This window comes from Chiroxiphia lanceolata, chromosome 16 (genome assembly GCF_009829145.1).
Source record: "Chiroxiphia lanceolata isolate bChiLan1 chromosome 16, bChiLan1.pri, whole genome shotgun sequence".
Taxonomy (NCBI): Eukaryota; Metazoa; Chordata; class Aves; order Passeriformes; family Pipridae; genus Chiroxiphia; species Chiroxiphia lanceolata.
In genome coordinates, this window is record NC_045652.1 from 14,105,328 (window position 1) to 14,127,659 (window position 22,332).

Here is a 22,332-nt window from a genome sequence, read left to right on the forward strand (position 1 = left end):
CCAGCCAAGTGAGCCAGGCTTTCTGGCTATCTCCAGTGATCCTGGAAGGGCCACTTTTGGCTGGCAGTCTTGGTTTCTTGTATCCAAGCTTGCAATCTGCCTGGTCCCACCCCAGCTTTGTGCCTTGCTGACAGAAGTCCTATGGGCACAGCATGGGTCTGGGGCCTTTTTCCCATTCCTTTGTGCCGCCTTTCCTGTGCCGTGGTCCCAGTGTTCAAATGTGCCCTGAAATAAAACTGATCCCTATGGGTTTAACCCTTGCAAACCTGCAAGGGCCTGGACTGGTGGGTCACGGAGATCAAGGACGGAGCACTGACACACGGTGAAGGACAACAAATAGTGCTGGAGCACAGAGATGAGACCTTGGGGAGAAGCAGCAAAACTGCAGCTACTCTTGTGTCCTCCATCAGATAACATGCTGGCACCAGCGGTGCGATGCTGCAATCCAGACCTGCAATCCTGGTGGAAATCCTCTAGTGTTTGTGCTGGAGGTTAGCTCTATTTATTTTCTGATGAATGATTTACTCGAGTAATTGGCACACAGCTCCCCTATTACAGATCATAAAGAATTAATCACGAGATTTTCAATGTTCCCCTATCAATTTTATTAGGCTTGATTGAACGTGGTAGATTGGGAGCATATGGTATGTGAGGCAGACTCTGCTCCCAGTTACACCCTGCTTATGCTGAGGACTCACTCAGTTGCTGATCCCTGTAAATTGAGAGAGGCATCTGCTCCTTTCCTTGTTCCCATGCCCTCGCTGTTCCTCCCTTAAATATCAAGGGATGCAGAGAACAACCAACACCACCTCCATGTACCTAAATTCTCCAAAAGCCTGAGATGCTCCCAAACTGGCAGCCAAGCTGGGAAGAGGATGCTTTGCTTCCAGCTTGTCCATGGATCAGCATGAGCCAAAAACCAGAGCCAAATGCTTGGGAGCTCAGGATCTGCCCCTGCAAAGGGGACGTGTCACGGTGTGGGAGGCTTATCAAAGCTGAGGATGCCTGTGTTGGCGTTGGGGCATCCTGCCAGGCAGGTTTGCCCACGGGAAATGCTTTCTTGGAAGAACTGGCAAAAAGAAGTCCTAACACCTGCAGGAACAGAATGACACATCCCTGCCCCGAACCAGCAGCACAGTGTGATTCCCTGGAGCAGAAACCTCTTTAAAAGCCACATCCCCTGCGTGGTTCCCCTCATGCAGAGAACCAGGAAAACCTTCAAAATTTCCATGTGGAAGGCTCACAGTTCTTGCCTTGCTTTTCGCCTGTGGGTGTTGTTATCGTGCAGAGTCGTGATTCAGGGAAGGGGACGGTGCAGGGCCCTGCTCCAGCCCGTGGGCAGCACTCACCTCAGTGAAGCTGCTCCTGGTGTGCTCCCAGTAACTACACCAGTATCTCAGCAGGAATTTACAAGAGGGAATGGGAACTTTGGGAGCTACTTGCATAAGCCCAGCTTATCCTGAACCAAGCTCACAGAGCAGCCAGTCTGGCACAGCTACAGCCCCTCTCCCCATCTGCTGCCTCAAGCAGCTGCACTGAAGGGCACTGAGAAGTTATTGCCAGTAACTCTTGGCAGGAGCCAGCAAGGCAATGTCCATCCATGAGAGCCAGCCTGGGGAGGGAAAATCAGGAATGCAGCAGAGGACAGAGCAGGATCTGGCTGTTACAGCCAGAACATTTTGTGTACACATCGTCCTGGTTTGAGAGCACAGTAGGCAGGACCTTGCACTGGGGTCTTGCCTGGCATCAGTGTGCCTGATTGCCCGGGGATGCCTGTTCTCTGCCCTACCTGTGCTGCCTGCACCTCAACCAGCTCTGCAAGGTATTGCCATGTCCATGCTTGTGGCTTAACATCCCTTGCCAACCCCTGACTCTGGGGATCCCCTGCTGACTCCAGGTGCACCTTACGTTGAAGCTCTGGAGCACCCCGTGGGTCTCACCCAGGTGCTCTGCCCTGGCACAGCCATAGCTTGCATTGCTTTAACCCAGGGCATCCTGCCCTCATCACACATCAGTGGGGAAACCACGGAAAGGGTTGGGACAGACACAGAGGCATTAGGTGCATTTTTCCAGCCTCAGTATTTCCAGTGAGCTCCAATGCCCCTTGGAGCTGCACGTGTGATGGGCTCAGTGGGAAGGAGCAGGCTCCGTCCTAAAGAAGCCGTGCTGTCAGAGGAGCTTCCCGACATCTGCACTCAGCCTTGTGGAGATAACATTTAGGGAAGGATTCACACAGCTTCCCTGCTCCCTAAGGCCACGTTCATCACCAGCATGTCTCTAATGAAGCGGAGGCTTTGCTTTCTGGGATCAATGAATCCACTGATCGTGACCTGTCTGCTAAGTGGGAAATCAGGTCTCTCCCTCCCCAAACTCATCTGAGCTGGGCTCAAACAGCAGGTTCTGTCCCCAGGGTACTCTGTGTCGCTTAATTGCAAACCCTGTGTCTGATTAGAGAGCAGCAGTGAGGGTGTGCAGAGGTACTGCAGCCCGTCAGAGCAGCGGCTGCTCCCCGAGCCTGGGAGATGGCTGCAAGAAGGGAGGACATTTTGGACTCCAGGAGAGTGGAAATCCCCCAGCTTTCCCTTCTCGAAAAGGTCCTGACTCTGCACAGCTGGCTGGAGGGTTTACTGCCAATCTGTTCTCCCCCAAAGCCCTAAATCCCCCAAACCTTTTAAATCCCTCCAAAGTACCTTTCATGGGAACAGATGCTATAAGAGAAGCTGGGACTTTCCAAAGCAGGAGGCAGCTGTAAAGGTCACTGTTACCATGTCCCCTGGCCCCTAGGGGGTCATGTCCCATGCTGGGGGTGGGAACAACCCTGGATCCATCCAAACAGGCTGAGCAGCTTTCCCTATCACTTCCTGCACCCCCAGGTCCTCTGTGCACCTACAAACCACCCTGTGCACCCCCAGTGTCTTTGCCCATATGGTGCAAGCTGCAGAGGGCTGAACCAGCCTCCAGAAACATTTCTGCACATCATCAGCCCAGGGATATGGTGCATTGCTCCAGAGACATCTAATTAGGGTGTCCCCATTAGCTGAGCAGCCAGATTTTGGATGCCGAGCCATCCAGATGCCTAATGCTCGGCACAGCAGGGATGATAGAGGGAGCTGAGTCACCGCACCCAGCATCCCCTCCACGGCCATCTCTCATCCCTCACTCCACTGGCAACCAGCTTTTCCCAGGCAATCAGCCTTGCTCTCAGATGTGACACGCAGGAGGCCTCTGGGGAGAAAAAAACCCCCACACTGAGGACTTGGAGGGGGGAAAAGCCTGGAAGTGGAGGCTGCTTCGTGCCGCACGTGACAGCTCCCACAGCAGGTACCTGATCCCAGTGCTGCAGAGGGCTGGGCTCAGAGCCTATACGGGGCATCAGCCTTTCCTGAGTGGTCTCTAAAAGCTGTGGGGATGTGCTCTGCCTCTGAATCCACACGAAAAAAACCTGGGCAAGGGCTGACATGCTTTTCTGGGACACAAACACACAGTTGAGGGGGCCAGGGAAGAGGCTTCCATGGGGGGCACGCAGGTCTGTCCTGAGGAACCACAGAGTCAGCTATAAATACCTCCTCAGAGCATCACTCTCCCTCCTCTTTGATGTTTTCCTGTTATTTACTTCAAACCCACTCCCGCGGCAGTTATTTTTATCTTATCTCTTCTTTCCCCTCTGCTTTTGTCTCTGTTTACGAGCTGCATCACAGAAGCAGTTCAAAAGGAAGATGGGAAGACGGTCGGGGACCCTGGGAAGAGGGTCAGAGACCCCAGGAAGGAGGTTGGGACCTGGAAAGAAGGCTGGGGATGCCAGGAGCACAGGATGAGCAAGAGCTCTGCTCTTGCATTTCACCGGTGGGGGACACAGCAGCCCCTGGAGCAGGGAGCTCCTCCACTCTGGGCATTGTGCTTGCCTCAGGCCGGATTGATATTAAAAGAGGAGGAGTGTAGAAGCTCGGCAGAGCCTTTCCCACTTTCTCCTTGCTGCATCCTGGGAGCTTTCTGCTCCACTTCCACCCAACCTTTGGCCAGACACTTTCCTCTGTCGGGATGAACCGGTCCCGCTCGGCTGCAGCCCAGGACCAAGCACTGTCAGCTGCTGGCACAGTGAATTCCCCGTGCCATTCCTGAACCAGTGGCTGTTCATGAGGCAGAATGTCCTCATGGAGCTGATGTGGTGAGGAACCAAAAGTACCCCCACTGTGCAGATGGGGCAAATGGGACCTCCTGCTGCTCTCCAGATTCAACATTTGTTGAATTTGCAGGAAATTGGTCTCCCTGCGATGCCAAACCCCTGCCAGAGCCAGAGGAATCCAGGCGAGCAGCTCAGAAATTAATGAAAGTGGAGGTGATGTGAGCAGTCAGACACAGATGAGCTTAATTCCCTTAAACAAATTAAAAATGCATCACTCCTCACCACCGTGAGTCCTGAGCTGCAGTGGCAGGAGGGGAGGGTGAGCCATGAGTGCCAGATGCCCCACTAACCTGGCCAAAGGACACGGGGGGCTCCTGCCTTGGCTCTTGCCCCTACCCCCCCCTTCCCTCCCCAGACTGAGTAACCAGTTTTTGCTGCCATAATCTTCCCTGTAGGCAGACTGGGAGCTGGGTGCCTTTGCTGGGTGCCATTTCTGGGTGTCAAGTGGCTTCAACAAAAAGAAACTGCCGAAGCCAACTTTTACCTCTCTTCCTTCACCTTTTCAGCCCAAACTGATCTTTGATTGTAGAAAACAGGGCCAGAAGCAAAAGTTCTGGGGTTTCCCCACCTAAGCCAAAGCACCTTGTTTAAGGTTTAAGGTGTTTAATCCCTCTACTGCTAAAGATGCTGTCTCCATTCCCTCTTCCATGCATCCCTCCTTCCCACACTGGCTGGAAGCAGCTTACCCCAGATGTCCCATTTGCCAGGATGTCTGCCTGCAGAATCCCCCACTCACCAAGAACTGGGATATTTTTGCAGATCCTCATAAAAAAGGGAAGCAGCTGGGCTTTGGGTCACTGCCTGGGAACTGTCTGTCTGTCTGTCTGTGCCAGCCCTGTCTGTCAGGATGGCTGTTTTCTGCCGTGGTTTGTCGCTGCTGGTGGGGAGCCCCTGGGACCCTGTTTGGACATCGTCTACCAGGGAGAAATTAAATCCAAAGGGCAGAGGGGGAAGGAGAGGCTGGAGTGGGGCTGGGAGTATGGGGTGGATCCAGCACCCATCAGGCCCATGGCAAGTTGTGGGATGTGGGCGCGACAGGGGTGGGAGGAGGACAGCCCAGCTGGAAGTGTGGCTGGAGCAGGAATGAGGAAGCTTTACCACCAGATGGGTTTAGTGGGGTCTGCCATGATTTCTGCAACATGGAGAAAACTTTAAATCCCAACAGGCTGCTCTCCTCCAAGGTCTGCTCCAGCCCAGATGGGCTGGCTTCCAGGAGAGCCTCCTGGCCTGGATTTCACAGAGGGTCATGGCTTTCCCTGTGGGATCTGCAAGCTGAAAGCAGGCAAAGATGGAAGCTGGGTGATGGGAAACCTCACTAAGGGGCTGCCAGTGGATCCATGCCAGGGCACAGGGACCCTCCATGGGAGCTCCCTGCCCACTGCCAAAGATGCTCTAATGGGAAGCAGCTGCCCTGGGCTGGGAAAGCCCTGGATCACCTTATGGATTGGCTGCCCCTGTGCCACCAGAGACCCCGCTTCTGGCAACAGCCCTGGTATCCAGTTTCCTCTCCTCCTCCCTTGGTGCCGGATGATGTCTGGCCTCGCTCTGGCTGCTGGGGATTGGTGTTGGGCTGAAAACAAACCTTGGCTGCGTGGAGAGCAGTCATGTCCTGCAGCTGGTAGGGACACGCAGGACAACCCTAACTGGGGAGAGGAATTTCCTCCATCTCCTTGTATTCTCCTTAAAGCCAAGCCTGGCAGCATATGCTTTTTCTTCCAGGCGGGTGCTCCATGGGGATGGGTGCTCCTGGCCAGGGGGAAACAGGGGTGCATGTGGGGACAGAGACAGGATCCAGCCACTTTGCAGCACATCAGTGCAGGACCCAAGGGTGCAGTGGGTGCAGGGGTGGGGCTCGGGGTTGCAGCAGCTGCCAAGGAGCATCTCAGGGTTCCATGATCAGCCCCAAAACTGTCCCTGCTGAGTGCTGGTGGAGGGAAGCTGCCTGCAATCCATCATCTCTCATGGAGAGGAAAATAGGCTTGGGGGCATGCAGTATGGACCCAGGGCACGCTCTCTCTGCTTGGCTAAAATGACACTAATTAAGCCCCTCGCAGTGTGTAAAAGCTATTCCTACAGGGCAGACAATTAACCTTGAAACTTGGCTTTTAGTGCTTGGAGGGGAGCGAATTTTTCATCCTGTTATTTCCCTGTGCTATTAAGCTAATCCTGGAGACCGCGAGGGAGAAACGGTGTGACACGTCTGCGGCTCCCAGTCTTGCCAGGAGCACAGTGTGTGGCCAGCAGCCTCCTGCTCCATCCCTCCATCATGCTTATATTTTCACCCACGGTCTCCAACAGCATCATCAGCGCTGGGGAACATCGGGAACAAGGGATATGACCAAGGGCACATGGCAAGGCTGTGGCATTACATGATTATTATGGTCAAAAGTAAATCCAGCCTCCTCTGAGCATGCCAGACACAGTGCCAGCCTGGCCTTGAATTTTCAGGGAATTCCCTTGGAGGGACAGCATGTCCCCAGCTCTCCAAGGCTGTGGCTGCTGGCACAGCATCGCCCCAGCCCAACCTCTGTGTGAGACAAACCACTGAAGTCTTGTTTTCTTAGAGAAATGGAAGGAGGAGGGAGGTGGAAAAAGAGAGGAGATTTGGCCCATGAAGGTCAAACCTTGCCATGGGGCTGGGGATGTCCCTGGGATGCCCTGTGTCCTCCCAGAACTCGCAGCTCCTCTCCCCCCCAGCTCCCCTCTCGCCCTCCAAACACAGTCAGTGACAGCACTGAGCTTGGGGACAACTGTGGAGAGGAGCTGGTGGCTCAGCCTGATCCTGCCATCAGCAGAGGGGAGAGAAAAGGGAGGATGGATAACCCACAAAACCCCACCGTGGGCTGCCACACAGGCACACCAGCACATATATAACAGCTTTAAGCACTAAAAAACCAACCTGGGGACATTTGTCACAACGAGCTGCAAAAAGGTACTGAAATATCACTAAATTGCCCCAGGAAGAGAGTGCTGGGAGGGCCCTGTGAGGTGAGTGGTGGTAGGGACAGTGTGTCCCTCTGGGTCCCCCACCTCCAGGGATAGAGATGGAGCATCCTGGTGATGGTGCTGACAAGAAGTAAGGAAAGATGTGCAAGATGCACAGCTCTCAGCAGCAATACTGCCATGAGCAAGTAAACTAGCCTTTGGGGTGCCCAGAAAAGATGAGAGAGGCATCCTCCAGAGGGGTTTTCTTCATTTCCAGCAACCTCTTCCCACCGGTGGGACCAGCAGACCCCACACCAAGCTGAGCACTGGCTGCTCCAAGCCTCGGCACCCCGAAAGAGCAGCAAACCTCCTACCTGAGCACTCCCATGAGTGCTTTCCCAGCTCTAATTGGCCTTTCCATAGGAGCATGGGGGGCTGCAGCACCCCTGGAGGAGCCATTTTCCATGTGGGAGCCATTTCTCTGCAATAGCCTGGTTTTGAACTGCTTTCCTCTTTTTTCTTGAGGGGGTGGTACATTATGAAGGCTGGATAAAGCAACGGAAGGGAGAGCTGTGCTGTAAAAGCCAGTCTGCTGCTAAAGCTGGTGAAAAAAAATGATGCTGCAAAGTGCCTTTGTAGTTGTTTAGTCATTTGTTAGCCAGGCCAAGGGGTGATTTATGTGGCTGAGCACCAGCTGCAGAGCATCACATAGGGCAAAATGCCCTGAGTGTGTGTGGAGACCAGAGGAAGGATCAGGAAAGGAGGATGAGAGAGCAGAGAGGAGATTTTTTTTTCTGAGCGATGTTTTTGGCTTGTCTGCCTCATTCTCCCTTTTACAAAATGATTCTCATCTTCTTCAGGGCTCCCGTGGAGGTAAATTCAGCTCCCACTGCCTTGCAGCTCTTCCCTCCCCAAGAACCGTGCCCACAGAAGACACTTTTCCTGCATCTCTGTTGTTTCTCACATTAGCTTTCATACTTTAATAAAAAAGAGAGTAGAGCCTGGGGTAGCAGATGGGACTGGCATCTCCTGCCTGCTGTAAATCACAGAGGAGGTTTTACCTTCCTGGGATGAAGCCGTGCTCTCAGAGCACTGATCCTGCTGGAGTCAGCCGGGGAGCAGCAGCACAGCCAGCTGCCAGTGCCATCACTGCTCATCACTGCATCCCTCTCTTCATGAGGAGACAAACTGACCTGCTGCACCTCTTCTGCAGAAGTGGCCAGGTCCTAATGGGAATGCTAAATCACAGCTGTGCTTCGGAGTGTCCTTCTGCCGGCATAAATCAGCTCAGCCTGGCTGGAATCGCCGGTGCTGTGCTGATTTACTCTGGGGGGGTGTGTGGGGGAGATGCTGGATGGTTCATCTGAGCACCTCTGTCCTCTGAGTGGTGGCAGGAGGCCACAAATCGTCCGGCAGCCATGGAAATAACGCAGCAGCCTGAGCTCGGGTGTGGGGAGGAGGGAGATATGTGAAGAGGAAGGGGTTCAAGGTGGCAGTGGGAATGAGTTTTGAAATATGGAATAGGATAGGATAGGATAGGATAGGATAGGATAGGATAGGATAGGATAGGATAGGATAGGATAGGATAGGATAGGACAGAACATTTCAGCTGGAAAGGGCCTACAATGATCATCTGGTCCCATTGCCTGACCACTTCAGGGCTGGCCAAAAGCTAAAGCATGTTATTGAATGAATTTTCCAAGTGCTTCTTGATCACTGACAGGCTTGGGGCATTGATCACCACTGTAGGAAGCCTGTTCCAGGGTTTGACCACCCTCTTCAGAGAGAAATGCTTCCAAATGTCCGGTCTAAACATCTCTAACACCCCTTTGAACCATTCAAAGGTGGGACTTGGTGATTCTATGATTCATTCCCACTCATCCCATCGCTGTATCCCAGGGAGAAGAGAACTCCCTGGAGACCTCCCAGGCCTGCTGGAGGCTGGGTTTCTCCAGGATTTTGACGTGTTCTAGCATGTATCCCGTTTGTCCTGCAGGACATGGATCCTTGTGGAGCGTGGGCGGTGCAGGACGGGGTGAGCAGGCACCGAGCTCAGCCCCGGGCTGTTTGCAGTCGGGCGAACGGTTCCGAGCGGCTGGTTGCTCCAAAATTGGAAGGGATAAATGTGGAGGGGAGCGTGTGCCAGCCGACTCAGCTGTGACAAACCCGGCGTGAGCGCTTAGCTGTGACAAAGCACCGGCACCGAGGGGCTCACACGCGCTGAGCTGGCGGCCGGAGAGCCGGGACGTGCTTTATCGGGATTCGCAGCTGCGGAGCGGCCGCGCCAGCTCCAGGGAGCAGGGGCTGGATAGCACCCTCTGTGCTGCCAAAAGCCGCGGTGTCCCTGGGTGAACAGCAGCTGTACCTGTCCCCAGCCCAGGGGAAAAAAGCACCTGCAGCCCTGCGGGTTGCACGTACCCCTCTAGATGACTGCAGAGCTGAGGTGCATATACATGTAGCCTGCTGTGTGAGAGAGTGGTGATTTAGGCTGGATATAAGGAAGGTATTTTCACAGCGAGGGTGGTAAAACGCTGGCACAGGTTGCCCTGAGGAGCTGTGGGTGCCCCATCCCTGGAAACATTCATGGTCAGGTTGGACGGGGCTCTGAGAAACCTGATCTAGTTAGAGGTGTCCTTGCTCATTGAAAGGGCTACGTGACCTTTAAAGGTCCCTTCCAACCCAAAGCAGTCTATGATTCCCTTTTTTAAGGTCCATGCAGGGTTGTATTACCTGCATGTGTTGAGGTGGATCAGGACTGGGGGAAGATCCTGACCTCCCACACAGCATTTTGTGCCCTGATGGTGCAGGACAGGCTGTGGGACCAACAGCAGCTTGGTGTGGGAGCTAGGGCTTCTGCTCTGCACAGGGATATCTTGGCAAGCTGGGTGCAATTCCCAAGGATAAAATTTGTCATTGTGCCAAGGACAATGCCTGGGAGGGAGCCAGGGCTGCCCTGTGCCACGCTGCCCATCTCTTTGATCTCCCATGCTGGGCTGAACTGCTGCCTTCCACCAAAACCCCCATGACCTATTTTTATTTCACTTTCCCCTCATTCTATGCTACAGAAAATCCAGAGCAGCCTCTCCCCGAAGTGTCAGCACTTTATACAGCACAAGCCCCAGTGTGCTTCCATAATCACGGACACACCGACAGGCACAGGCAGGATGCAGCTCCCAGGACTCATTTCTATCCCTGTGCTTCTTGATAGCACCACAAATCCCCGTGGTGGGTTCCCAGGTCATAGCAATACCTGCAGCAGAAATATCTCCTTGCCTTAAGCAGCACGTTTTTATCCCAAGACAGTGTTTGTTTAGTGGATTGTGATTCTAATTCAGCAGATGGTACCAACAGCTGCCAACTCTGCATCTTGTCTCCCTCCTAGCAGGCGGCATTGACCCGATCTGACCCCGCACAGGGCTCAGCCTGGCACCCAAGGCTGTGTGGGTGAAAATGTCCCCACGCAGGACCCCCGGCATGGTCTGCACCCAGGCAGCTCTCAGTCAGGTTGGGAGTCCTGGGAGCCAGAGGATGCTGTAGCCCACCCAGAGGATGCTGCAGCCCCCCTGGAGGATGCTGCTGTCCAGACTCTGCTGCCCCGGTGCTACCAGGGGCTGCCCCAAAGCTGGGCAGAGGCTGCCACTTAGTGTTGGAAGGGAGCACGGCTGCTGCAGAGACCTGGCAGAGCGCCTGCAGCTGGGCCAGGCCACTCCTATGCTCCTTGGACTGTTCCCAGGCTCCTGCTCACAGCCCGGGGTGCCTGAGCATCTCTGGGTGCGGGTGGTCCCATCTAACAATGACTCTGCAATGGTGCTAATGGGGTTCGTGTTCCTCCATCCCCTGCCCTATCCCTTGGGGTGCTGGCAGAGCTCACCCTCACCAGCCCTGAACCCCCAGACAGCCGATGAAGGTCCTCACCCCTCCCTGGGCACTGCCCAAATCAGCTGGCATCGCATTATCCAACATAGAATCACAGAATTGGATTGGACTATCAAAACTATCTAGTTCCAATCCATGGGGAGGAATACCTTCCACTAGACCAGGTTGCTCCAAGCCCTGTCCAACCTGGCCTTGAACACTTCCAGGGATGGGACAGCCACAGTTTCTTTGGGCAACCTGTGCCAGAGCCTCACCTCCCTCACAGGGAAGAATTTCTTCCCAATATCCCATCAAACCCTGCTCTCTGTCAGTGGGAAGCCATTCCTCCTCATCCTGTCACTCCATGCCCTTGTCCAAAGTCCATCTCCAGCTTTTTTGGAGCCCCTTTGGGTACTGGAAGGTGTTCTAAGCTCTCCCTGGAGCCTCTTGCTCCAGCTGGCCTCCTGGACATGTTTCTATTTAAATGATGTGTCTTGTACCCCTTTTTCTTAGAGAATGTGGCACTGAGGTATCCAGGGGATGCAGGATTTGGCTGCTGTTCTTGGTCTCCTGTGTGACTCTGGCAAGCTCTCCCCTGCCTCAGTTTCCCCAAACTGTGCAGTGGGTCCATGGGAAACAAGCCCTTCCACCAGCTCCCAGGGTCTCCTGGCTGCTGGAGCAGAGCTCAGTGCCCCTTGGGCACCTGGGGAAACTGAGGCAGGGCACAGCAAAGCAGGGCTGGGTGGTCCTGAGCAGCTCCCACTGCCCCAAGCACGCTGGCTGCTGTCATCTCCTGCTCCTTCCCCTCATTACAGCCCTATTCCCTGGAGACCTCGGCGGCAGAACGTCCTTCCCCGGTGATGTTATATTAGCTTAATAGCATTTTTCCACTCCATTTGAGAGGGGAATTTACAATGATCTTCGATTAGGACTGCCTTAGGAATGCCTCTGATTAACACCATCGGTCCTCATTCACACCCCCCTGCCATGGGCAGGGACACCTTCCACTAGCCCAGGTTGCTCCAAGCCCCATCCAACCTGGCCTTGGACACTTCCAGGGATGGGGCAGCCAAAGCTTCCCTGGGCAACCTGTGCCAGGGCCTCTCCACCCTCACAGCCAAGAATTTCTTCTTAATATCCCATCTAACCCTGCCCTCTGTCTGCGTGAGCCATTCCCCCTTGTCCTGTCACTCCATGCCCTTGTCCCAAGTCCCTCTCCAGCTCTCTTGGAGCCTCTTTAGGCACTGGAAGGGGCTCTAAGGTCTCCCCAAAGCCTTCTCCAGGTTGAACACTCCCAGCTCTTCCAGCCTGTCTCCACAGCAGAGGGTCTCCAGCCCTGGGAGCATCTCCGTGGTGTCCTCTGGACTCTCTCCAGCAGGTCCATGTCCTTCTGATGCTGGGTGCGCCAGAGCTGCGCCCAGCTACCTACTCCAGAGCAGAGAGGAGGTGCAGAATCCCCTCCCTCCCTCTACCTGCTGGCCACGCTGCTGCTGCTGCTGCATCCCAGGATACAGCTGAGCTCCAAGGAACAGATCCAGCAATGCCTCTCACGGTCCTGCTTGCAGACCCTCAGGCAGCACCCCGTGGGGGCAGGCAGAGCCTTCGTTGTTGGCATTCCCAGCCCCGGCAGCCCCTGCCCTCTGGAGCGCCGCGGGCTGCACAGCCCCGACCCCCTCCTCGCCCGGAGCTGCCACTGCTCTTCCTTCGCCTCTGCCACAGACGGCTCTGGGATCACTTACCAATTAGTGTGGCCTGCTCATTAAAGCTCATTATCTGCCAGTGTGAACTTGGATGGGATTGTGCGGGCTTGGCAGGGGATCAAAATCTTCCTTTTTTCCAATTGCATCCCTCTCAGCCCCCACGCTCCGGGCACAGCCCCGCGGCTGCACCAGAAGGCTGGGGGATGCGGTGCTGCCTTTTAGAAGGAAAAAAAAAGTGCCCAACAAATTAAGCCGACTCCTCCTCACAGCAGAGACGGGTCGATCCTCCCCACCGGTGCTGTGATCGAGCACAGTGATGCCTGGATCTCTGTCTTCCATGGTGTTCCAGGAATCTAGGGATGCACAGGGGGTAAATGTCAGGACTTTTTGACCACTGTGGGATAGTGAGCTCAGCCCAGCTCCAGGACACAAAGCTGGCAGCCATGGGAAATATCAGCTGCCAACTACAGAAATCAGGTTTCTTCTCCATGTGGTACATTGTTGAGAGGGGCTGGTCTCAGAAGTTTCTTGACTGTTTTCTGCTTCTCATTGCAAGGATAGAGGGGAAAACAAACAACTCTGACAAAACCAGTCTTCTCCCACTGCCTCCATGGGTGTTTGAGTTAAACAGGTGACAGAAAACTCAACAGATTACAAGGCTGGGATGGAAACATCTCTACTCATGGAAGGAGACTTCACTGTGTGGGGAATCCCAGGTCTAATCTGAGCTGGAGGGCAAAGCCCTGCGCCCCCATTCTGCCCTCCTGCCCCCCAAGCCATCGGACTGGCTCTGCTGTCAGCACACACATCCCAGCCTTTGCCTGACTCTGTGACACTGGTGCCTGGGGGGTGACATGGACCCAGATCCTTGGGCAGGGATGGGGACATTGCTTTGTGGTCACAAGGGCCAGTCCTGGGCATCCTGCAGCTGCAAGGCAAACAAGCCAAAGTCTTTCCGTGCTGGGAAAATCAATCCCAAATGCAGCCTGGTTTCATAAGAACCAGGAGCATGGGAGTGGGAGCCGTGTCTTTCCCAGTGCCTCCCTCCCCTCTTTCCCAAAGCTGTCCTTCCCCTGGGAGACACCAGGTCTGGCTTTCATTAGCGAATGAGCCTGTTTTGGTGAATGGCTCTTGTCAATATTGATTAAATTCCATCTTCCCATGTGCAGACAAATCCTCTTGCAGTCCCTTCAGTGCTACTATCCTAAAATAACTCTGTAACAAGACATGGTTTAACCCTTCCTTCCTCCTCCAAAAGAAGAAACCCCAAGGTGAAATCACCCACTAACTTCTCCTTTGTTCATCTCCCGCATGGAACCACCCAGTAACAAGACAAAAATCCACCAGCCAGTGGAAAGCAGCTGGTCTAAGTTCAAGCCAAAGAGCCTCAGCTTGTGTGAGCCAGGGCTTTAGCACAGGCCAAGCTGGGAAGGCTGCGCCTACATCATTAACAAAATCCCCAGCAAATGCTCCCTGTGGCATCCAACCAGCTCTCCAGGGCTGTAAATTGTGCCCAGGAGCATATTCCTCCTCAGCCCCTCCTTTCCAGGGTGCCTTTCACCGCAGACATCCCTGTGCCTGCATCCCACGCTGCCCTGGATTAACCGCCTCTTTTATTGCTGCCAATTACTGGCAGCAAAGCTGCCGCAGGGATGAAGGATGTGAGATGGGTTACACCTTCCCAGCCCTAATGACGTGAGGATTTGCAGGCTGGAGCAGCAGCCTCGGCTCCCCACGGAGCAGGGGATCAGCACACAGCCCCCCACCCTGCTTCCCTGCATGTCCTTTGCATCCCACTGCTGGATGCTGCACATGGTATTGTGGGGACAGCTGTATCCCCGAGCCCTGGCATGGATCAGGGAATGGGAAGGGTCGTGGATCAGGGGTTTTGGAAGGTGCATGGATCAGGGGATGGGAAGGTGAAGCCCATCTTTGGTGACCCAGAGAGCTTCCCTTGTGGGTGGGAGCGGAGGCAGCACCAGCCTGCAGGCAGCAGACCACACTCGACTGCTGCTGAATGCTCTGAGGCTTCACACTGCGAGAAGAATGAGCAGATAATAGGATTTTCCATCTCTTCAAAGGGCGCTCGAGCCAGGCCCCGGTGCTGTGTGGCGCCCTGGGAAGAGCTGCCGGGAAGATCCCACACCTCCCAACCAGCACCACAGCCACAGGGATGCTCCCAGCTGCAGAGCAGCCACCAGCGTGCAAACGGGGACTGGGGATCTGGGCTCTGGGAGGGCAGAGGGCTGGAAGGCACCACGGGGATTATCACAGTGATACCAACCAAAGGGGGGCAAGAGGAGGTGAAACTGTGGTGCTGCCACAATGGGAGCCAGGGGAAGGCTCATCTGCCCCGATGTTTTTCGTAGAATTGTTTGGGAATGGTTTGGGTTGGAAGGGACATTAAAGCTCATCTCATTCCACCCCCCTGCCATGGGCAGGGACACCTTCCACTAGCCCAGGTTGCTCCAAGCCCTGTCCAACCTGGCCTTGGACACTTCCAGGAATGGGGCAGCCACAACTTCTCTGGGTAACCTGTGCCAGAGCCTCACCACCCTCACAGGGAAGAATTTCTTCCTAATATCCAATCTGAACCTCTCCTCTTTCAAATTAAAGCCAGGAACAGCTGCTCTGCTGCAGAAGCAAGCGGGAAAGCAGACAGTGGGCTTTCCACTTTGTGTTCACAGCAGCCAGAGCACGCTCACATCGCCACACCAAAGGCATGGCACACTCACACCTCTGCTGCACACACTGGCACCAGCTTGGGGCAGAGCAGCCGCCCCTGGCCAGCCCGAGGTCCCAAGGTCCCCGACTGCTGCACAGGGGCAGCCGAGGGACCATCTGGAGGCTCATTTGAAGAGCTCCCACGTCCCCACATCCCTGCTCCATTTCTCCTCGGATGGCTTATCAGCAGTGACTTTCCCGACAGCAATCGATAGAAAACATTTTATCACCTTCCCAGGCGGCAGGATCCGTGGAGTGGGTCTGATTTCTGTTTCTATGGTGACATCTTCCGGGCTTGTGAAAGATTTTGCCTTTCTTGGTTGTTGTTGGGTGGTGGAGATAAGGGGGGTGTGGGGGGGGAGCGAGGGGGGTTGATGCTATATTTTTTGTTCTTGTAGGATTTGCTTTTTTTTCCTTTTCTTTTTTTAATACCATTTTCAGTGTACCAAGGAAGCCGTCAGCCAGCCAAACACGATGCCCGCAGCGTACCCACAGCACTACTGCTTGCTGGGAGGGGCCCCAGGGCAGCTTTCATCCCCAAAATGCCTCTGAAACCTACTGAGGCTCAAACTGGAGCCGTCTCCCTCCTCCCCTCACCCACATCCCCCTTTCCACCTCTCTGGGGTTCTCCTGCCAGGCCTGGAAAAAGCCACTCGGCCACACAGCAGGGATGGCCTCAAGCACAAGTGACTGCTCAGGGCGTTTTGTAGTGCAGCTGATTTTGCTCCTCAGTTCTGCTCCCTCCTCCTTCTCCTTCCTTTTTATCTCCCTCCACCTGCTTTGGTGGAAGAGGATGGGGTTTTCACACAGCCCCCCACTGCCAGCCCCTGCCCTGCCAGCTGCAGTGACCCTGGGACCCAGCTAAAGGGGCAAGGAGGGACAGCGGGGGGTCACTTCTTGTGCCTGGGACATGATCACTTGTCATCCCCTGCATGCAAATGGCCCGGTGCTTCTGCTGAGTTATTGGCACCTGAGGATCTCACTGACTGCCTAATTAGTGTCTGCACAGTTCCCTCTCATTAGGGCTCCCTTTACCCCATGAAACCCATCAGTCCTGCCACGTGCTCCTGCCAAAACAGTCTGTATGCCCAGCTGGGAGCCACCCTCCTGGAGACATCCTCCTCTGAGAACTGGAGGGATTGATAGATGGAAGGAGGGATGGATGGAGGGAGGGGTGACCTCTAATGTCTGGAATTGCCCTATGCTGATGCATTTAGCAAAGTTGTCCCCAGCTCCTTGGCCCTTGTTTCTTGGGGACCCAAAGGGAAGCCCCTCTCCTCCACCCCCAAGTCCCCAAGAGGGCTGAACCCTTGTCCTTACTGCTGAAGGAAGAGCTGCCCAGCTGAGGTGAACACCAGGCTCCAGCCTCCTGAAATCCTGACTGCATTCAACACCCAGCAGCCCAGAGAGGTTGAGCAACACAAGGAAGCCAACAGTCCTGTGCATATCCTGAGATGTGCCATAAGAACTGCTCCAAGGACAAGGACAGGGAGGGACAAGACTCTTCCAACAGCATCAGTCCAGGTTGCCAGAGGTGGGTTTGAAAGGCACCACCAGCTTGGGAACACTCTGCCTGTCTGTACCTTTCCTGTAATGATGAAGCCACCCTGTTCTATTTAATTAATGTTTCTCAGTGGCACAGCCTTCAGCTACTAAAATAAGCAAATAAAATAGAACAGAGGTTTCTTCTTCTTTTTTCTTTTTATAATGGGAAACTCCAAAGCTCATAAAGTTGGAACCATGTCCTGGCATTAAGTGACAGTGGGGGGTTGCTCCTTGCATCGGGCACAGACCCAAAGCACTTAAAAGCAAGGGCAGGAATGGGTAATGTGGGTCTGCCATCTCCTTACCCAGCCAAGAGAAATGCAGTGCCCGTGACACAGATCAGCACCCCTGCATATTTCATCTCAACGCAATGCCCTTATCTTTGACCCAAAATAAAAATTATTCCTTGCTCAGCGCTCTCAAAATACAAAATTATCTATGCATGCACTAATGCCACATATCAATCAACTTCAAATGCAAATCCCCCCAGCATTTAGCCCTAATTTTACCATAAAAGGATGGGTCCACGCCAAGGACCTCGCTCAACATTATTCTAGGGAACAGCAGCTACCATCAGCAAATCTCCTGGTCATTGACAAATACTTGGATCCTCAGCTTTTCCTAATGGAAACAATCTGGCCGCTTCCTGAGAAAGGGCGACGCATGGAAGGAGAGCAGCACGTTCTCTTCTCTCCCCCTTTTTCCTCCCTCCTAAAAAACCTCTTCAGATCTGGAAGCTGGTGTGAGGACAGGTGCTGGGGGAAGGAGAGCAGAGCTGGGTGGGAGCTCGGTGGGAGCAGCCAGACAAACCCCTCAGGGCTCTCCCTGTGAGGGGGGAGGACCAGCATCATCAGCCACAGTGGGGAGAGCCTGTGCCCCATCCCTGCTGACAGAAACGCTGCTCAAAGGGAAGCCCGTTTGCCAGGATGTGTGGTGGGTAATTAGGGATTTGCAAGGCTGGGCACACTCTGCAAGTCTTTTTCTTCCTTTTCACAGAAATGAGGGAGCGTTGGTGGGAAAAGGCACTGTGCAAGCGACAGGAAAACACCAGGGAGCACTTGAAGGAATGTCAAAGTGTGGATCAAACCCAGCCCGTACTAAGTGTCTTTCCAGGTTACTGCAAGGCTGACAGGGTGAGGATGGACAGACAGACAGCAGAGCTACTGCTGGACCATGACAAATACCAGTAAGAGGTCTGGAAAGGCTAAAAGTCCTTGGGCACATGCCACGCTCCAACTGCACAGAGCAGGAGAGCCCTCTCAAGTGGGTTGTCCCACCAGGACTGTCCCAGCACCACCATCAGTGATGCCACTACCAGACATGAGGTTTAATGAATTCCCACCCTGATCCACTTCATCAGATCCTGGGTCCCACTCACAGCCCTGGCAGTGCTGTGAGGGCGGCACGCCACGGGTCCATCCAAATTTCCGCCCCGCATCCTCAAGGAACAATGGCCTGTGTGTCCCTCGGAGGCCCCTCCTGCTGCACGCGGCCGCAGCCGCCCTCGGAACACTCTCCCTCTTGTTCGCTTTGGCCGGGAAGCAGCAGAGCAGCAGGTATTTCCTGCCATCGACTGCCATCCCTGCCCAACTGGCCCCACAGGGGACACACTGCTCCAGCTCTAGTCCCTGGGACCCCCAAGGGACCTGCCACCCCTCAGGGACAAAGCAGGAACCCGCAGCGGTTGCTGTCCTTCGGCAGGCAGGTGGCCCTGCTCCAAAGGGACACCAGCAGCTCCACACACACCCCCGCTGTGCACATCCTGCTGGAAAAGATTTCCCTTCTGCTGTTCCAAGTCACAGCTAAAATGAGGCTCAAAAACGTGCAAAACGCTGGTTTTGCCTCGTTTCCTTTGTGCGTTTCAGTGTGTTCTGCAAACAGGGCACTTCCTCAGAGCTCCGCTTTGGCTCTCACGTTCGGGAATAAGAGAGAGGCTTTTATTTTAATAGGAAAACAGGATTATAAATTAGCAGTCAAGCTGCGAGAGCACAGAATCTTCCTCTTAAAATATCTGCACACGTCGCCGTGGCCAAAGCCGGGCGTCAGCACCGGGGACACACGCACAGAGGGGTCCTGGGTGCCACCCCTCTTGGTGCAAAGCAGGTCTGGTGGCCACTGGCACGTGTGAGATGCACACGGGTAACCAGCTGCAACCTCCCAACAGCAAGGGCTTACACCAGATACCTGATGGAGAGGAAAATCCCAGGCAAGCATCAGGCAGTGCTGCTGGCTGCAGCCAATTTTCCTCACTTAATATGTTTCCTGCACTCGTCCCCCTCCCTGACCTCGGCTCCTCCTTGGAGCACGTTCAGCCCCAGACACACTGCTGAGCGCAGCCAAGGCCAGCGGGACTGCTGCCATTTCATCCCACCCCTCGGCTCCCAGGCCAGGGCTCCTGCCACGCTGCTGCACATCCCAGCTTCCCCCTGGAGTTTCCCACTCTGCCCGGGGCAGGATAAGTGGGCAGCCCCAAACACCTTGTGGGGTGATTGTGCTCTCTTGCACCCATGGAAGGCTTGGAGAGAGGGGGGTGGGCAGGCTACCTCCACCCTTTATGAAGGGTGTGTGATCCAGACTCAGATGAATACCTAAATCCAGCTCCAAATGCAAGTCCAGATGTGGATCCAAATCCAGCTCCAAATGCAAATCCAGATGTGGATCAGAATCCAGATCCAAATACTCATCTAAATCCAGACCCACACCTAAGTGCAGACCTACACATGGTCCAGCCCTAATCCGGATGTGGATCGAAACCCAGAAGCAGCCCCAGCTCCAAACCCAGACCTGAGCCCTGACCCAGGGTCCTCATCCTGCCCACTGCCAGCAGCTGGTGGATGCTGCCCAGTGGACTACCCTGCACCCAGCACCAGTGCCCAGTACCAGCACCTGGCAGGTGCTGCCCGGGAGGGTTCCCTGTACCCAGCACTGCTGCCACCCTCCCATGCCCGCTCCCTAACACTCAGCCCGTGCTGCCCAGAAGCTGCCATACGGTTCTTGCTGCTGGCACCCAGGACCCACCGCACCGTGTGAAGTACCCCAGTGCCGGGTATGCCATGCCCAGCGCCCATCCCAGTGCCCAGTACCTGGTGTGCCATGCGTAGTGCTCGCCCCGTTGCCCAGTATGCCATGCCCCGGTGCCCGTGTGCCGCGCCTCGGTGCCCGGTGTGCCGTGCCCCGGTGCTCGGCGTGCCGTGCCCCGGTGCCCGTTCTGCCATTCTCAGCGCCCACCCCGGCGTGCCGTGCCCGGTATGCCATGCTCAGCGCCCATGCCCGTGCCCGGCGTGCCATGCTCGCCCCCCGCTCCGGTGCCCGCGGTGCCCTCGGTGCCCGGTATACCCTGCCTAGCGCCCGCCCCAGTGCCCACGGTGCCCTGCCCAGCGCCCTCCCCGGCGCCCGCGGTGCCCGGCGTGCCGTGCCCGCCCCGTGCCCCGGTGCCCGCGGTGCTCGGTGTGCCATGCCCGCCCCCTGTCCCGGTGCCCGCCGTGCCCGGTATGCCCTGCCCAGCGCCCGCCCCGGTGCCCGCGGTGCCCCGCGTGCCGTGCCCGCCCCGTGCCCCGGTGCCCGCGGTGCCCCGCGGCTCTCGGTGCGCGCCGCCCCCGCCCGGTGCGTGCCCGGTGCCACCGGCGGCGCTGCCGGCAGGTGTCGCCGCGGTCGCGGGCAGGCGGCGGGCGCGCGTGCACTTCCGACGGCGCTCGGTCATGCCCCCGCCGTCCCTCCCCTCGCTCCCGGCGCCGCGCGGGGCTCCCGCCCGCTGACACCGCCGAGGCGGCTCGCACGGCGCGGGAGAGCGGCGCGGCCGCCCGGGCATGGCCGCCGGGGCCGCCCCCGCCCAGCGCCGCCGCTGAGAGGCAGCGGGGCTCGGCCCGCCAGGTAAGGAGGGCTCCGGCTACGCGGCTCCCGGGGCGGGGGGGGGGAGAACCGGGCGGGCCGCTGAGCCCGGGGAGGGCCCGGGGAGGGCGGGGGGTGGTAGGGGCCGGCGGGAGGAGCGGAGGGGCCGAGCGAGCGGGCGCTGCCGGCGGCCGGGGGAACCCTGCCCGCCACCCCGTTACCCCCCCGGGGCTTCGCTTCGCCCGGCGGCTGCAGCCGCTGGAGCGGCGGTGGCACCGCCGCCACATCCCTATCCCTTCCCTTCCCTTCCCTTCCCTTCCCTTCCCTTCCCTTCCCTTCCCTTCCCTTCCCTTCCCTTCCCTTCCCTTCCCTTCCCTTCCGCCCGCGCTCCCACCGCACCGCACTCGCATTTCCAACCGCAGCCCGTTTCGGTCCCCCCCCCAACCCTCCGAAACCCGCCTCGACCCCCCCAAAACGCGAGCCTGGCGCCGGGCTCGGTGACGTCACGGAGGGGCTCCCCGGCCCCCCCGGTCCCGCGGGTGCGGGTGGCCGCGGTGCTCCCAGCTGGTGGTGCCGAAACGCCGAGGGGGGACATGGTGCGTCTCTGATAGCCCCGAGCCCCCCCTGAGCCCTTCTGCTGCAGCTGTGAAATTCCATTTAAATTCCTCTGTGTGTGTGTGTGTATGTGTGTGTGTGTGTGTGTGTGTGTATTCCCACCCCCGCTGGAAATGTGCAGCTGGAGTAGCACCCTGAGCGTGGTGGTGGGATTCCAATGCAGATGCTGAGCTGCCCGGGGGTCGGCATCCCGAGGGCTCTTCGGCCGGTGGAAGTGTCGGGCTGACGTCGCAGACCTGCTGGAGGTTCTTGCTGACGTCAGAGCGGGGTGTTGCTGGGGTGCGTGTTTGTCCCCCACTGCCTTAGACAGTGCAGTGCCATGCCTTAGATGTGAGCAGGTTTTGGCTTTGGTGAAAGCTCTTGTGCCCACTGGCCCCTGCCAGCAATCCCCTTGGCTGTGAGCGGTGACCGGGTTGGCTGCCCTCAGGTGACCTCCCAAAGTGATGGTTTGGAAGAACAAACCCAACAGTTGGGGTTTTGCATGGGAGAGTGCTCCTAGGGCCCTGTGCCAGTGGAGGGAGGGCATTGCCGGTGGTGCCAGCACCTTCCAAGAGCTCTTCCAGCTCATCTCCAGCAGCCCCAGCTCCTGGGCATCTCCGGAGCCTCCTTGGTGGTCCAGAAATGGTTTCCTGCTGAGTGACGGGACTTTGTGGAGTGCTCCTACCCCGCAGCTGCCTTCCCCGGGGTGGCAGCGTGTGTTCCCCAGGTGGGTGAGCAGCGCCGTGGTGGCTCTGTGGATGTGGGTGCTGTCACCTGTGTGTCGGTGGCAGAGGGTTGGGGGACCCACGGGGGGTGAGGCAGAGGTTGGCTGTGCGTGGTGCCTGCTGGTGCTGAGACTGTGTCTCCTGGTGTCTGTCACTGCCTGATGAAAATGGACCTCGAGCTGCTGGGGGATGGAGTCAAGAAGGATGGGAAGAAGCCAAGTGAGATGGAGGAAAGGACATGTTCCCCCCGGGT

The 22,332-nt window shown here is 56.4% G+C and overlaps 1 protein-coding gene across 2 annotated transcripts in view; it reads left to right on the forward strand.

The window, feature by feature from the left end:
• The first annotated feature begins 20,733 nt into the window (after positions 1-20,733).
• Positions 20,734-22,332, forward strand: part of RAI1 (retinoic acid induced 1) — a 74,103-nt gene continuing 72,504 nt past the window's right edge. The window contains exon 1 of one of the 2 annotated variants that reach the window (XM_032704480.1): positions 20,734-20,802. The gene's annotated coding sequence lies outside the window, so the exon portion shown is untranslated. Of the gene's footprint in view, positions 20,803-21,677; positions 22,082-22,332 lie in introns of those variants that run through there. The other variant, XM_032704482.1, reaches the window with a different exon arrangement.